Here is a 16,304-nt window from a genome sequence, read left to right on the forward strand (position 1 = left end):
GAATTCATCTTTAACCTGGTGCTTTTCCGGGGGGGGTGGGGGGGGGGACCCAGAGGGACAAAGGGTTCGTGCCTTATGCAAAAATATATATAAAGAGGTGGAAGAAAACAAAGAGAGAGAGGAGCCATCATGAAGAATCCCCTAGCTACCACCTAAGCTGGAACAAGAGCTGTACCAGGGGAAAGAATTGTGCCCAGGCCTGGAAGGCGTCCAGTCTGAGGAAAAAACTTACTGAAGCATCTCTAAGGGTGAGATTATCTGTATTTAATTCGATTAGACATAGATTTGCGCATTTTATTTTATTTTGCTTGGTGACTTACTTTGTTCTATCTGTTACTACTTGGAACCACTTAAATCCTACTGTCTGTATTTAATAAAATCACTTTTTAATTATTAATTAACAGAGTATGTATTAATACCTGGGGGAGCAAACAACTGTGCATATCTCTCTATCAGTGTTATAGAGGGTGAACAATTTATGAGTTTACCCTGCATAAGCTTTATACAGGGTAAAACGAATTTATTTGGGTTTAGACCCCATTGGGAGTTGGGCATCTGAGTGCTAAAGACAAGCATACTTCTGTGAGCTGTTTTCAGGTAAACCTGCAGCTTTGGGGCAAGTAATTCAGACCCTGGGTCTTTGTTGGAGCAGACGGGAGTGTCTGGCTCAGCAAGACAGGGTGCTGGAGTCCTGAGCTGGCAGGGAAAACAGGAGCAGAGGTAGTCTTGGTACACTAGGTAGCAGCTCCCAAGGGGGTTTCTGTAATCCAACCCATCACAGTCTCTAGACACAACCTAATTTAAATGTCAGAGAACACATAATGCGTTACACTGAGCAAGGTACATATATGGCAGTAAGAAGAGGTTCTATACATACAATAGGAGCAAGAGAAAGACGAAGGAAAGTGTAGGTCCGCTACTTAGTGGGGAAGAGGAGCTAACAACAGATGACATGAAGAAGGCTGAAGTGTTCAATGCACATTTTGCTTCAGTTAACTGTGTTTAAGCATCTGGTCACAATTAACATTAACAAGTGGGGGAAGCAACACAAGCCAGAATAGGGGAAGAACAGGTTAAAGAATATTTGGATAAGTTAAATGTATTCAAATCAGCAGGGCCTAATAAAGGTCACCCTAAGGTACTTAAGGGGAACTAGCTGAAGCAATCTCTGAACCATTAGCGATTATGGGAACACAGAGGATCCAGGGAATTATAAACCAGTCAGCCTAACTTTAATACCTGGAAAGATGCTGGAACAAATTATTAAACAATCAATTTGTAAGCATCTAAAGGATAATAGGGTAATAAGTATTGGCCAACATGGATTTGTCAAGAACAAATTGTGCCAAACCAACCTAATCTATTTCTCAGCATTACTGACCTAGTGGACAGAGAGGAGAAGCAGTACATGTGATAGAACTTGATGTTAGTAAGGTTTTTGACACATTCTCATAAGCAAACTAGGGAAATATGGTCTAGATGAAAGTACTATAAGGTTGGTCCACAACTAGTTGAAAGGCCATACTCAAAGAGTAGTTATCAGTGGTTTGCTGTCAAACTGGAGGGATGTATCTAGTGGGGTCCTGCAGGTCTATTCTGGGTCTGTACTATACAATATTTTCATTAATGAGTAAGGTAATGGAGTGGGGAGTATGCTTATAAAAGTTGTATGTCACTCCAAGCTAGGAGAGGTTGCAAGTACTTTGGAGGACAGGATTAGAATTCAAAATAACCTGAACAAATTTGAGAACTGATCTGAAATCAACAAGATGAAATTCAATAAAGACAAGTGCAAAGTAATTAGGAAGGAAAAAAATCAAATGCAAAAAATACAAAATGGAGAAAAACTGGTTAGGTGGTAGTGCTGCTAAAGAGATCTAGGGGTTACAGTGGATCACAAATTGAATATATGAGTCAACAGTGTGATGCAGTTGCAAAAAAAGCTAATATTCTGGGATGGATTAACGGGAAGGTCACTTGTAAGACATGGGAGATAACTGTTCTGCTCTACTCAGCACTGGTGAGGCTTCAGCTGGAATATTGTGCCCAGTTCTGGGCACCACACTTCAAGAAAGATGTGGACAAATTGGAGAGAGTCCAGGGGAGAGCAGCAAAAATGATAAAAGGTTTAGAAAACTTGATCTATAAGGAAAAGCTAAAGAAACTGGGCATGTTTAGTCTTGAGACGAGACATCTGAGGGGGGACTTAAGAACAACCTTCAAATAAGTTAAGGGCTATTATAAAGAGGACAGGAATCTATTGTCCTCCATGCCCACTGAAGGTAGAACAAGAAGTAATGGGCTTAATCTGCAGCAAGGAAGAAGTAGGTTAGATATTAGGAGAAACCTCCTAACTAAAAGGTTAGTTAGGCACTGGACTAGGTTACTGAGGGAGGTTGCAGAATCCCCATCTTTGGAAGTTTTAAAGAACAGGTTAGCAAACACCTATCAGGAACGGTCTAGGATTTAGGTATAGCTGATCCTGCCTCAGCATGTGATGGGGATAAGGGGGTGTCTGTGTGGACTAAATGACCTCTCAAGGTCCCTTCCTTTCTAGGATTCTATTCTTATATCTTCTGAGTTGCAAAGCTGCTTTAAGGACACTCCTGCTTTATCCTGACATGATCGTAGGATTAATTTGCTTTCACTGTGCTCGGAGAGATCCACATTGCTATTTCACAAGACACTCCCTTTGGACACACTCACTCTACCCCGGACAATTACATCTGATACCTCCTGGAATACTGATCTTCCAAAAAGGACACAAGAATGTTCTTTGCAGTTACTGCCCATAAGTCAAAATTTTATTTCCACTAAAATAATGGAACAAAGATTCAAAGGAAAAAAAGAAATAATTAACCACTGGGGGAAGGGAGGGCTGGAGTTTCAGAAATATAAATAAGCACCCAACTCCTACTGACTTTCGAAACAGGAGTCAAGAGCCTAATTGGACTTTGTAAATCCCCTCCCTTCCCACAGAGGATAATGAAACATGCCTTGATACTTCAGCGCACCATGAGCAATAGGCAGCATGGATTTTATCTATGATAGATCTTGCCAGACAAACGGGATCACATTTTATTTTGAATAGTATTAAAGTGTTAGTGGACAAAGGGAAAGTTGCACCTGTAAATATAGCTGGAGTTTAATAGAGCATTTGCGGCAGCGTTTCAACAGGTCTCACTCTCAATATTAATTCAAACAGGCTTGAGTAGGAACTCTGTGGCGTACACTGGAAACTGGACCCTAAACAAAGGGGAGCTATAAATGACGGGATACTGAATTGAGGATTGTGGTCTAGCGGGGGTTGCAGGGATCCACGTTAAGTTTGGTTTCATCTGACTTCACTAGCGATCTAGAAGACTAGCTTGGTGTGTGTTGGGAAGGTGGTACGTGCAGTACTGGGACCTGTGTTGGCTGCTCTCACAGATGCCATGGAGATGGGCACACTACAGAAACCTAGAGAGCTGGAATGTAGGTGGGTAGGGCTGCATACACCGCGAGGTACGGAGAAGGTGTGTGTGTAAAAGGAGTGAACATTGCAGAACAATCCTGGATGGACAGAGAGCAGAGCTGCCTGGATTGAAGGAGCCACCATGCCTGTACCTCCCATCTGATGACTCAACAGTAACAACAGGCAAGGGAATTTGGCTGAGAGGGAAGCAGACAGTGAGGCAGCTGCCTCAGGAAGAGTGGAGGGACTCTTGTTGGAGCTGGAGGGACTTCCTGACCCACAGTACTTCCCCCTCTTCCTGCTGTGTGTTGCTGTGAGAACAAGGAGGTTCAATGGCTAGCAGAGAGGGGAATTACAGGACAGGCTCCCTCCGCCTGCTAGCCTAGGAGCTAAGTCATGTGCCCCAGTACATTGGGCCCAGCAGGGAGGTGTCCAGCAGATTACAGAAACCAGGCTACATTCTGGATGGTGAGGTGACACTTCCTGTGCAGGACCAACCAGCCCTGATGCAGAAGGGCTCAGTACGGGGAAGCAAACCCTCCCCCCAGCCTTTGTTCCCACAGGCTTCATTGTCTTATACACACACACAAAGCTGTTAGGGGTATAGAAAGGAAAGTAACTAAGTCCTGGCCCCTTGGCATGTGAGTCTCACCAGTTTACTCCCCTTTGACTCACGGACAGTGTGTTAATTACATGTCAGTAAGTGGGTCTTACAGCTTGTCTACACAAGCCAGTCACTTGTTTCACCTAAGGTGTGAATTTACACCAATATAGTTAAAGCAGTGCAATCCCCTATGTGGACACACTCATTTTGGTTTTAGAATGGCTTTTTTTGGGACTAAGCAAACTCTAAATAAACCACTCAATCTGAAATAAGAATGTCCACACAGGGGATTGCACCAGTTTAACTAAACCAATGCAAGTCTGTGTGTCACCGAGGCCATAGTCTTAGGGAGTCCAAAAGCTCCTCAACAAGCATAAGTTACACACGTGTGTGGGGGGGGAGGGAGAGGGAGGGGGGAAGGGATGTTAGTTACACTAATTTCAGCTCACCTTTGAATCTCCATAGCCCACCAGTTTTGCATGGAAGGAGACAGAGTCTCAGATAAAGGGATGCCTAGATACTGTGGACAGAGGCAGAGGCAGCAGAGCCCTTTGGGATCTAAAAATACCTGCACCTTTGGTGAAATAGCCTGAGATGGGAGCAAGAGGATTGCCAAAGCCAGATATAGTAACATTTCCATGGGAGTTTCCATCAGGTTCTAGCCCCAGCCAGTGAATACAATACCTTGGTGACTATTTCACAGTGCAATAAACATCGGCCTGTTGCCTCTGAGTTTCCCCTCTGCAAGGGAGTTCCTATTTTGCTCACTGACTTTGAGAGGCTGCTGGGGTGATTCAGGAACAGTGACTGCTAAAGATCTCTATTTAATTAGTAAATTCAGGATGGACCAGCACATGATCCTCTCCTCTGTTGGCACTGGAGTTTTCAAACTTCACCCAACCTAGAGCTGCAGCAGGAGACGAGCAAATTGGAGCTGCCTTCCTTCTCAACACATAGTTGGTCATCAGAGACTACAGAGTGCAGCATGCAATGTTCTCTCTTGATCCAAGCAGTCTGGCCGTATTGCATGTTGGGACACATGGCCTTCAGAGATCACATCTCAGACGGGCAACCATGTGCCACATTGCTTGTGAGTCACACTCCACCCTCTGCTGGCACAGCCAGCAAACCTGCAACTGGGACGGCAGGTGAACGCAGCTATTCACAGATCCCTTGCAATCATGGCAGCGCTGCTTTGTTCAGCAGGAGCCAGAACCGTGGCTGATTAAGGGTATGTCTACACTACAGGATTAATCCGAATTTAGATAATTCGAATTTGGGAAACAGGTTGTATAAATTCGATTGTGCGCGGCCACAGTAAGCACCTTAATTCGGTTTTAAACCACATTAATTCGGTGGTGTGCGGCCACACTACCCCATTAACTTAAACACAGTAATTCGGTGGTGTGCGTCCACACTAACCCTAATTCGAATTAACAAAATCGATTTAGGCTCTACTCCGTTCGTCGAGGTGGAGTACAGAAATCGATTTAAAGGGCCCTTTAATTCGAATTAACTGGCTCTGTAGTGTGGACGGGTGAAGGGTTAATTCGGATTAAGGCAGCTAAATCCGAATTAAAGTCCTAGTGTAGACCAGGCCAAAGAGTCTGTAGGTTCCCAGCTCCTCCACCTCCAAGAAAGGATCCCTGGAGATCCTCACATCTGCAGACTCCTTTCAGGGAAGAGGTGGGGCTCACAACCGGCGAACACATCACAGAGAATCGGGGGGGGGGGGGGGGGGGAAAGAGGCTGAAACGCAACAAACAGAGCACATCCAATACGAGAGCATGTGGGGCTAGCCTGGGGAGGGTGGTTGTTTCAGGGAGAGATCAGATCAGTAGCACTGAGGTTGAACAGACAGAGAACAGGAATCTCGCTATCCAAGGGTTCAATGCAGGAGCAGAGAGGTCCACACAGGTCACTTCTCTAGGGGGAGACTAGAGGGGAGGGGAGTATGAAGAAGAGACTTGATTGAGATCATTGTACTGAATGATCATAGAGCAGCTGCTCTGGTACCTGGAGCTTTCAGAAATAAATACTGGCTGCAGCTCTACTGTCCTCTGGTGCTGATGCAACAAGCCTTTGGGATCACGGCCATGCACAGTGCCCGAGGAAGAGCATCCCCTTCCCCTAAAGTAGTGACACTAGCACCTTCCCAGAACAGACCTCACAAGTGGGGCTCCTCTAAACTCATTCATACCTGAGTAAGAGGCTGGTGGGGGGAAATGGGGGAGGAGGAAGGCAGGGGTATTTCTGCGGATCTGGGGAAGAGCAGGAATAAATCTTCAAGCACCACCTGCTAGGTTTGTGTGAGGCTGTATGATGGGGTGCATGTAAAGAGGAATTATGGAGCAGAGAGGAATTAACATGGTATGTTACAGGATGGAGAACAAAATTCTGCACTTTACACTGTGGGTCATGGGTTCCCTGCTGCTAATTTGCATAGAAACAAGTAGCTGATGCCCAGACTAACTCTGGGACAAGAACAAGTTGAGAGGGGGGCTCCAGGCTGGGGCAGGGGGTTGGGGTCCAAGGAGGTGAGGACTCCAGCTGGGGGTATGGGCTCTGGGGTGGGGCCGGGGATGAGGGACTCAGGGTGCAGGAGAGGGCTCAGGGCTGAGGCAGGGTGTTGGGTGGGGTGCGGGGTCCCGGCAGTGCTTACCGCAGCTCCCAGGAAGCGGCTCCCAGGTCCCTGCAGCACCTAGGCACATAGGCAGCTAGGGAGGCTCCGTGCGCTGCCCTCCTGCCCGCAGGCGCCGCCCCTGCAGCTCCCATTGGTCGCGAACCATGACCAATGGGAGCTGCGGAGCTGGCACTCAGGGCGGGGGCAGCGCGTGGAGCCTCCCTGGCAGCCCATGCACCTAAGGGACCTGATGGCCGCTTCGGGAGCAGTGCGGAGCCAGGGCAGGCAGGGAGCCTGCCTTAGCCTCAGGCCCCCACCGTGGTGCTGACCAGACTTTTAACAGCCCCGACCGGAGCCGCCAGGGTCCCTTTTCAACCGGAATGAATACCTGGCAACGCTAAGCTTAATTGACTCAGTAACTCCCGTTCTTTTGGGGTGGGGGGGGGGGGAAGAGGAGAAGGATGCTTCCATGGGGTAACTTTAGCACCTTGTCCCCGGTAAAGCCCTCTATACCGCATTTGCACTTCTACTCATGCTCAGCGCTGCACTGCTGGGAAGTTTCAGGTCCCCTTTCTGCAAGTGTACGCAAGCCTGAAAGGGAAAGCTTTTCTTGAAGCCACTCCGTCAGCCAGTCCAATTCCCTGAGCTGCAGTATCTCCATTGTCTCAGATCAGAGCTCTGAATGTATGGTCCCCACCCACTAAGGTGGGGACGGGTGGGCCCATTCAGCCGTGGCACTGAAATGCATTCCTCCTGCCGCCCAGCCCATCCACAAGCCTTTCAGATACAGCAGAAGGCAGGAGATTCAGCTCTGCACTGACCAGACCTGCTCAGTTTCATGTGGCATCTCAGAGAAAGTGCAGTTGCACCATTAAGAACTGCAACCATCCCGCCCCTGCCCCCCCAGCCTCCGAGTCCATCTGGGACTCTGCAGAGCCAGTTCAGGGGTAGAAATCCTGTCCTTTCAATTCCAGCTTTCCACAGGCCTTCAGTTTCCTTCCTGTGGTCAGCAGATCCTATGTAAAATACAGAGCAGAAAATATGCAGCAAAAATTGGATCCTATTTGTGCTTTTCTCTCCTTGCCCTGGCTATGCCAGCCAGCAGATCACAGGACTGGGCCGAGGGCAAGGAGACCTCCTGCATGGCACACATTGGGAGCACCAGCCTCCTGCCTCCTCCTAGGAATCCCCAGAAATTCCAGCTGCCATCTGCTCTAACAGCTTCCTGTGAGCAGCCTGACTGAATTTTAGATCAGAAACCGGCCAAGGATTTCCCATCATTTAGTTCCCCACTCCTGATCAGAGTTTCCAGTTCCCTTTAGAAGCTCCACACTGGAGTTTGCTTCCTTAGCAAAGCTTTTTGGGGCAAACACTGCCTGGATTTGTATGCACCATGCAGTACTGAGCAAACAAGGAAATAACAAACCATCCTTCACAAAATGGGCTTGGCTGCAGACCAGTTTGTTACAGGGTCTGCTTGTGAGCGTGGAGCCAAGCAGGATCGTTTGGGACAACTTGGCGCTGGGGGGAGGTGGGGGGTGTCCTCATTGCTGTCAGGGCAGCACAGGGGTCCAGGGCTGTGTTTGCTGGCTTGTAACCATAGGGACAGAGATGCAGGCTGGCATGGTTAACACACATTTTAAAATAAAACATCCAAACTCTTGGGCTGAAACTAGAACAAGGTTACACGGGCACAGAGGGAAAAGTAGGGCAAATTCTGGCCTCTGTCCAGCTTTTTTATTGATTATTTGTCTAATGCCAAGTTGCCCGAGGCACTTCACAGGCAGGAATATGCAAGGCCTTGAAGGGCTGGCAATCAAATGACACAGCTTCCAGATGAGTTAGGGGAAAGGGCTGCAGCAGGATCCCAGGGAGCGACTCTTCCTGCTTAAAGGGGTCGGTCGCACCAAGGGCTTGTGTTTAGATTTGCTTTCATCTGTTTTGTTCCCATGCTTTGGAAGGCAGCTCTACAGTGGATAGGCTTTGACAATACATTCATTAAAGGCCACAGATGCAGTTCAGGGGGTTGTGCTCTCCCAAGACTGCTAACCAGAAAAGGCTGGGGGCAGATTTACCCCAAGCTCCAGTAAGCCATGAATCGGGGGTAGCTGTGTTAGTCTGTATCTACAAAAACAACAAGGAGTCTGGTGGCACCTTAAAGACTAACAGATTTATTTGGGCATAAGCTTTTGTGGGTAAAAACCTCACTTCTTCAGATGCATGAAGCCATGGTATGGGAGGGGAGGCATCAGATTCCAGAGCTCACAGATCCTTTGATATGCAAACTGGCTTTTGGAGACACAATCACTGCGTGCTTGCAATTAACTCAGTGGGGGGAAGGGGCTCCCAAACAGAGGCTGGTAACTAAACAGGGGTTGGAAAATAAACAGAAGCCCCAGGGCTGGACATAGTTACATCCAACAGAGCAGATCCCAGTTGTCTTAGACGTAACATGGAGGTGCCACAGATGCTAAAGGCTCACGGGGCTCAGGCTGTGGGGCTATAAAACTGCAGTGTAGATGTTTGGGCTCAGGCTAGGCTCTGGGATCCTTCCCCCTCGCAGGGTTCCAGAGACCAGCCTCCAGCCTCAATGTCCACACTGCCATTTTACAGCCCCGGAGCCCCATGAGCCCAAGTCAGCTGACAAGGGCCAACTGCAGGTGTGAATTTCATTGCAATGTAGACATACCGTATGGGCCCCAGCATGCAATGTGCCATCTGGACAGTTTGGATGAAGACAGAGCACTGCATGCTGGGATGTGCACTCTTCCCAGGCTGTATTAAAGGTGAAGGTAGCAATATGGTCTGTGGGAGAATTCCATGAGGCTACCTGCAGCCTGAGGCACTTCAACCTGGCTCCATGAAAGCATAATTAGCACTGGACAAAACTCAGTGCTGCCAATGCTAGGGCTTAATCACAAATCTCATGATATTTGGTGTTTTTCTTAAAGCCCCAGCTCCTGGAGGCAAGTGTTAAGGGGGGGAATCTCAGCTCTTTCTTTCTGTAAAAGTCTTCTAGCCTCATGGCTGCAGAGAAAAGCTGGGAAAACGTAAACTGAGGGCACCATGAGGGCTCAGAACCCAACGTTTTTTAAAAATTCCATGATTTTTGCACCCAATTCATGATTTTTAGATGTTTGAGGTTGGCAATATTGTGTCAAAGGGGAAGAGGTACCAGCATGCAAAGCCCCAGGAGAGATCTCCTGACTACAGAGCTAACAGCCAAAATACTCAGAAAATCCTGTAGTCTCAGTTCTTTCCAAGGTTACTTACTACAACAACAACAAAACACAGAACATTGTGTTACACAATCTACTCACCAGCCCCCACTGGGGTCTCTCCCCTACCCTCTTCAGTGTCTCATTTCCACATAACTTCCACCAGTGCTAACTGGATGGCTAAGGAAGAATAGACTCCCTCCCTCAGTGACAAGAGAATATTCTTCAGGTTAAAAAGTTCTAGAGGAAAAGGCATTTTCTAGGTAAGACACGAGCTAATTGCAGTCATTAGAGGTAATAGCCTTAATGCTTTGCTATTTCTGGTTTGCATGGAGTCCTCCTGGAGTTACTTACTAGCTGAGTGGCTTGCTCTCTGCACGGATTCTGAACCGTTAGAGAAGGATAAAAAGCTATTAAAGCCCATCTAGTCTAGCCACAGGTCACAAGGTGGGGTTTATCCCTGCAATGTATTCCCAAAGGTTTTCTCCAGTCATGGGGTGAGGCATCTGCAGAAGAAGTCAGGATACATTGTCCTAAAGGGGACCAGAACTAACACAAACCACTTGGTCACTATGAGTTACTACTGGAAATGGACATTCCTCCAAACAGCCAATGACCATCCCCCCAGATTAAGGTGTGGAACAGACTGCTCCCTGAACCAGAACAGGCAGAGGTGGGGGGGGGAGGGTTCCTGGTACAGCATGTACTGTACATCTAGATCAGTGTTTCCCAGGCACAGACATACATATCAGCGTTGGGCTTCAGGTCTGTGTAATGGGCACCCTAAGCTCCTCTTTCCCCCCGCATACGCGACCCCAGTGCATTCCTCACGACTTGTCCTCCATTCAGTTGGGAGCTCTGTAACCAGCAATGGACCGTGGGCTGCCCACAGTCCTGTCCCAGATTCTCTGTGTGGCATTTACATCCCTCAGTGGACATGCTTTTGGGTAGGAAGAAGCAACATGGTCTAGTGCAGTGACACAGCAGCTTGTCCTCTCCTGGAGTTGACACCTCCTCATCAATTGTTGGGAGTGAACTACATCCACCCTGATTGTATTGGCCCTGTCAACACTGGTTCTCCACTTGTGAGGTACTCCCTTCTCTTCATGTGTCAGTACAACAATGCCTGCATCTGTAATTCTCACTCCATGCGTCTGAAGAAGTGGGTTTTTTTACCCACGAAAGCTTATGCCCAAATAAATCTGTTAGTCTTTAAGGTGCCACCGGACTCCTTGTGGTTTTTACTCAGATCTTAGTGGGTCAGGAGCCAAATTAGCAATCAACATTACCCATAAGAGCCACGGTGGTGTGAATTTATTGTTTCATTTACTAGAATACTGTATATTCGTATTTAAATAGTATGACGGGAAATATTTTTGTTATATATATTATTCTCACAGCAAAATGACTGAGCACGTATTATTATTTTAACAACTACCGTTGGTTAATAACATAGTAAAAGTATCCTGTTTGGTTAATAATTAAATCACACCGTGTTTTAATATCCTGCTGCAAAGAGCCGCAGGAGACACATTAAAGAGCCACTTGCCGCTCGCGAGCCTCAGTCTGAGTATCACTGGCCTAGTGGTTGGAGCAGGGGACTGAAGGACAGCAGAGTGAGTCCTAGCCCTGGCTCTGTCTTGATGTACAACTGTGGGCAAGTCCTTTCCCCCCGTGCCTCAGTCTCCCCACTTGCAAGACAGGGATAATATTTAACTACCTTTGCAAAGTGCTTCAAGACCCTTGGAGGCTCTAGAAGGGCTATTATCCTCCCCTAACCTCTACATATCTGCCTGACACTCCTATCTGCCTGCATGCCCCCAATCTTGGCTCACTCCCAGCTGCTGTCAGTCTTCACAATGGTGCATTGGGGGAAGAGAGGCAGGTCTCCTAGGTGGCCATGATCCATTCCACACACAAGCTTTATAGAGTAATATCAACATCTCAAATTGCACTTGGAATGGAAGAGGAAGCCACTGGTGTAATGTCCCCTCTGGCTAATACAGCTACATTCTGTGCCAGCCGGTCCTTTCAAGGCCAGCCCCATGCACAGCACAGTAGAACAGTCCCATCCAGAAAGTCAGAGGCAAGGATAAACAGACTAGGGAAATACAGCCTAGATGGAGCTACTATAGCTTCCATGACTGGTTGGAAAAACGTTCCCAGAGAGTAGTAACCAGTGGTTCACAGTCAAGCTGGAAGGGCATATCAAGTGGGGGTCCCACAGGGATCAGTTCTGGATCCGTTTCTGTTAAACATCTTCATCAATGATTTAGATAATGGCATAGAGAGTACACCTATAAAGTCTGAGGATGATACCAAGCTGGGAGTGCTCTGGAGGATAGGATTAAAATTCAAAATGTTCTGGACAAACTGAAGAAATGGTTTGAAGTAAATAGAATGAAATTTAATAAGGACAAATGCAAAGTACTCCACTTAGGAAGGAACAATCAGTTGCACACATACAAAATGGGAAATGACTGCCTACGGAGGAGTACTGCGGAAAGGGATCTGGGGGTCATAGTGGATCACAAGCTAAATATGAGTCAACAGTGTAACACTGTTGCAAAAAAAGCAAGTATCATTCTGGGCTGTATTAGCAGGAGTGTTGTAAGCAAGACACAAGAAGTAATTCTTCCGCTCTACTCCGCACTGAAACAGCCTCAACTGGAGTATTGTGTCCAGTCTGGGCGCCACGTTTCAGGAAAGATGTGGACAAATTGCAGAAAGTCCAGGGAAGAGCAACAAAAATGATTAAAGGTCTAGAAACATGACCTATGAGGGAAGATTGAAAAATTGGGTTTGTTTAGTCTGGAGAAGAGAAGATTGAGGGGGGACATGATAACAATTTTCAAGTACATAAAAGGTTGTTACAAGGAGGAGGGAGAAAAATTGTTCTCCTTAACGTCTAAGGATAGGACAAGAAGAAATGGGCTTAAGTTGCAGCAAGTGCGGTTTAGGATGGACATTAGGAAAAACTTCCTAGCTGTCAGGGTGGTTAAGCACTGAAACAAATTGCTGAGGGAGGTTGTGGAATCTCTATCATTGGAGTTTTTTTTAAGAGCAGGTTAGACAATCACCTGTCATGGATGGTCTAGATAATATTTAGTCCTGCCATGAGTACAGGGGACTAGACTAGATGACCTCTCAAGGTCCCTTTCAGTCCTATGATTCTATAACTGTGGTGAGTACTCAACAGAGAGACAGATGCCTTACCAGAGATAAATGAAAAAAGGTGCTTTCATTCTGCAGCCATGGTGGTCAGTCAGGGATCCAAAAGCACCCACAGATTGAAAACCTCCCTCAGTGAAGGGGCAAGAGCTACCTCCACACTACTGACACACCAGCATCATCTGTCTTACCTGGGCTGAGCTTCAGCCCACTCACTTTCATCCAAGTCCAGGGTGCTGAGACAGCAAGGACACTGCACTGTACAGGCCTTTTGTCTATCACTAGGAGGAGGTCACCAGCCAATGAGACCAAGCCTAAAAGCTGTTCCTTCAAGGGAAGCAGACACCTTGCCCTCCTGCAGGGAAATGTCAACTATCACAACCAACAAATGGTCCAACCCGCCTCTTTTTCATTTTACTAGCTGTCAGGGGCATAGGTACATCATCACACCGTTAGACTCCTGCTAGTCACAACCGGGTTCGGTCCCTCCAAGTGATATGGATATACATCATGCTATATGCAAAGGATAAGATGCTATGACCGTCACTTTTGCAATTTATCATCGAGGGGGGTCCTATGGTATAGCTATAGGCATCAGCTTTTCATCAGGAATATGGTTACATACCGGTATTATGTTACAATATTTCTGCAGCTACAAAAGTAAGGTTCCACTGATTACATACATAAATATTTACGCATTCTAACCCCACTACATATAGTGCTGAAACTGTAACCCATGTCATGCAGGTGCAAGGATATCCCCATTTGGATCGGACTAGAACGAGGGCCTTAAATTATAAGCTCTTTGTGGCCAAGGTTATGTTTATTATTTTTCTGTTTAAATGGAGCTGGAGAACTAGTTAATAATACATACTTGACAGTTAGAACCGCCACACAGAAAGGACTGGTACTTAGATAAATGGGGATACCATGTGCTTTACATTTTTAAATGTTGATGGCAATAAAATCAAAGAGGCAATTTAAGCCAAAGCCCCAACACTTCTTGTACAGTTCAGCCTGTTAGTGGGACGGAGACACACTGTTGTTAAGAAGGCACTAACTTCAGAACCAATGCCATCAGTACCAAAACTGACAGCCAATCACATCAAAGTTCCAAGAGCCCCACAAGGCTCTTGGATGCTCCATTCATGCCCCTCCCAGTCTTCAACAGCTCCCCCTTCCTCATTCACACCTCCCCCTTATCTTTCAAAAAGGCCATACACATGTAGGTTATGTTATACTCCAGCGTCAAAAATTTCGTTTGAAAAATATTAAGCCATTTTCCAATACTGTGTGGCCAGAAGAGCCATGAGATGACCCCTAAATACTTTTTTTATTGCTCACTACAAATTCAAGTTTTTTAGTATTTTGTTTAAAATGTCAAAAGAATAAATTGCATCCAGAATGACAAATCTGAACAAAGCTGGGTTTCAACTCCACGCCATTTAATAATACATAATACTGTGCATATATCTGGTAGTGTACATGGCTTAACATTAGCTCATTCATCCCTGGGGGGGAGAGCAGGTCAACACCATGAGATGATGACCCACATTAGCACACCATGACTTGGAATAAAATTAGATAATGTTGCTGTCATTAATGGAAGGAGGGAGGTTAAAATGCACAGTTCTCAAGTCACAACAAACAGGAATGGCAGCAGCTCAGGATTCACACCCCAGCTCGCCTGGTTGCCTCCTTTGCTTTTAAGCCAACTTTTTATTTATAGCAGAGCAGCAGGAGAAACACACCCTGGAAGAAAGTGAGGAGGAGGTGGTGGTGATGAAGCACTAGTGAAAGGAGAGAAGAGAAAAGGGGTGGGGAGAAGAAGTAAGCAAGTAAATAGCTGAGATCAGTATGCAGCAGATAAAGGGTTTAGCAGGTGTAATCTAGCTTAACTGTACAATAATTTCCTTGCACCCTTGCTTGGGCTGAGAAGAATAGTTGCCCCATAGAGTCCAAACCAGACAGAGGAAAGCATCTCTGGTGCCTCTGAGTCAGGTCTCTGACAGAGATCTCAGCTGTTTGTTAGCTGCACTCACATTGCCTTAGAGCCTTTTCAGTCCGGCACCATTAAAAGGATCAGGCTGATTGACAGACAACGAGCTACTGGACAGAAGCAAGGAAGTTCTTTATCTCCCTGAAGATGCAGGGTGGATTCAACTTTGACTGAGGAGGATGATGGTGGATTTTGCCTCCAAAGCCCTGGATCTTCCAGGCCTCTCTCCCAGGAATACTGTTGCAGTTTGAAGGGCTGCTGCAGAGCCATCTCCAAAGAAGAGCCGCTCTGGAGTGGGATTATAGCATGAAGTAACTCCCCTCAACTACACCTTCCGTCAGGGAGAAGGAGACTGCAGCACCATGAACCAACATCACATCACGCTACCCCACCCCACCAAAAGGGGAGAACAACAAAGAAGCACTCAGCCTCCTCTTGCCATCTTGATTCACACACACACACACAAAACCTGACAGTGAAACCTGGATCAATCTTAACATCCAGCGTCAATAGCATGAAAATACAACGTTTCCTCCTTGGCGATTTGCTTCTGACATTGGGGGAGAGTCAGGGAACGGCAAGGAGACAGAGCTGGGCCAGGTAAAACAAGAAACAAAAATCGCTACAAAAATGGTGAATGAGTCATTGTGTTTATTGCGATGAGGCTAGTGTGTGTCAGCGGGCAGCCCTGGATACCCTGTATCCCCTGCTGGGCTCCGTAAAGGGGAATGTGTGTGTGTGTGTGGGGGGGAAATCACACAAGAGGCAAATGGGGCATTTGCAGGAGCCACCTCCCTAGCAATTCCGCTTCCATTGTTCCAGAGGCAGGCAGGCTAAGCGACACGCACACCCACAAATCTATTGGAAACCGATACTGGAGCGGGGAAGGAGAGAGCCGTTCCCACGGGCTAGAGAGATGCACACACACAGAGGGAGACATTCACATTTCCAGGCTGCCTTGGAGACAGGTCCTTTTAGCTGCTGCTGCAGAGGGGAGAAAGGCGGGGGGCGGAGGGAACGAGCCATTGCAATGCAATGTATGCCAGGCTACTCACTTACCCCAGTGTCAGACACGGACCGGCTCCCCACTCCTTCTGCTGGACTCCCCAAGGGCTCCAGCTGGCCCCTCCGAAGCAGGGAGGGCAGCACCGCACTCACACACGGAAGGCGCCCCAGCCCCACACCAGCTAAGTCTCCAGCCACTGCCTGGCTCAGCTGGAAGAACAAGGAACAGG

At 47.1% G+C, this 16,304-nt stretch overlaps 1 protein-coding gene across 2 annotated transcripts in view; it reads right to left on the reverse strand.

The window, feature by feature from the left end:
• Nucleotides 1–16,270, reverse strand: part of TMEM63B (transmembrane protein 63B) — an 88,410-nt gene extending 72,140 nt beyond the window's left edge. For both annotated transcript variants that reach the window (XM_024193763.2, XM_024193762.2), the window contains exon 1: nt 16,129–16,270. The gene's annotated coding sequence lies outside the window, so the exon portion shown is untranslated. The remainder of the gene's footprint in view (nt 1–16,128) is intronic.
• Nucleotides 16,271–16,304: the final 34 nt, after the last annotated feature.

The sequence above is a fragment of the Terrapene carolina genome, unplaced genomic scaffold (genome assembly GCF_002925995.2).
Source record: "Terrapene carolina triunguis isolate 2854851 unplaced genomic scaffold, T_m_triunguis-2.0 Scaffold85, whole genome shotgun sequence".
Classification (NCBI taxonomy): Eukaryota; Metazoa; Chordata; order Testudines; family Emydidae; genus Terrapene; species Terrapene triunguis.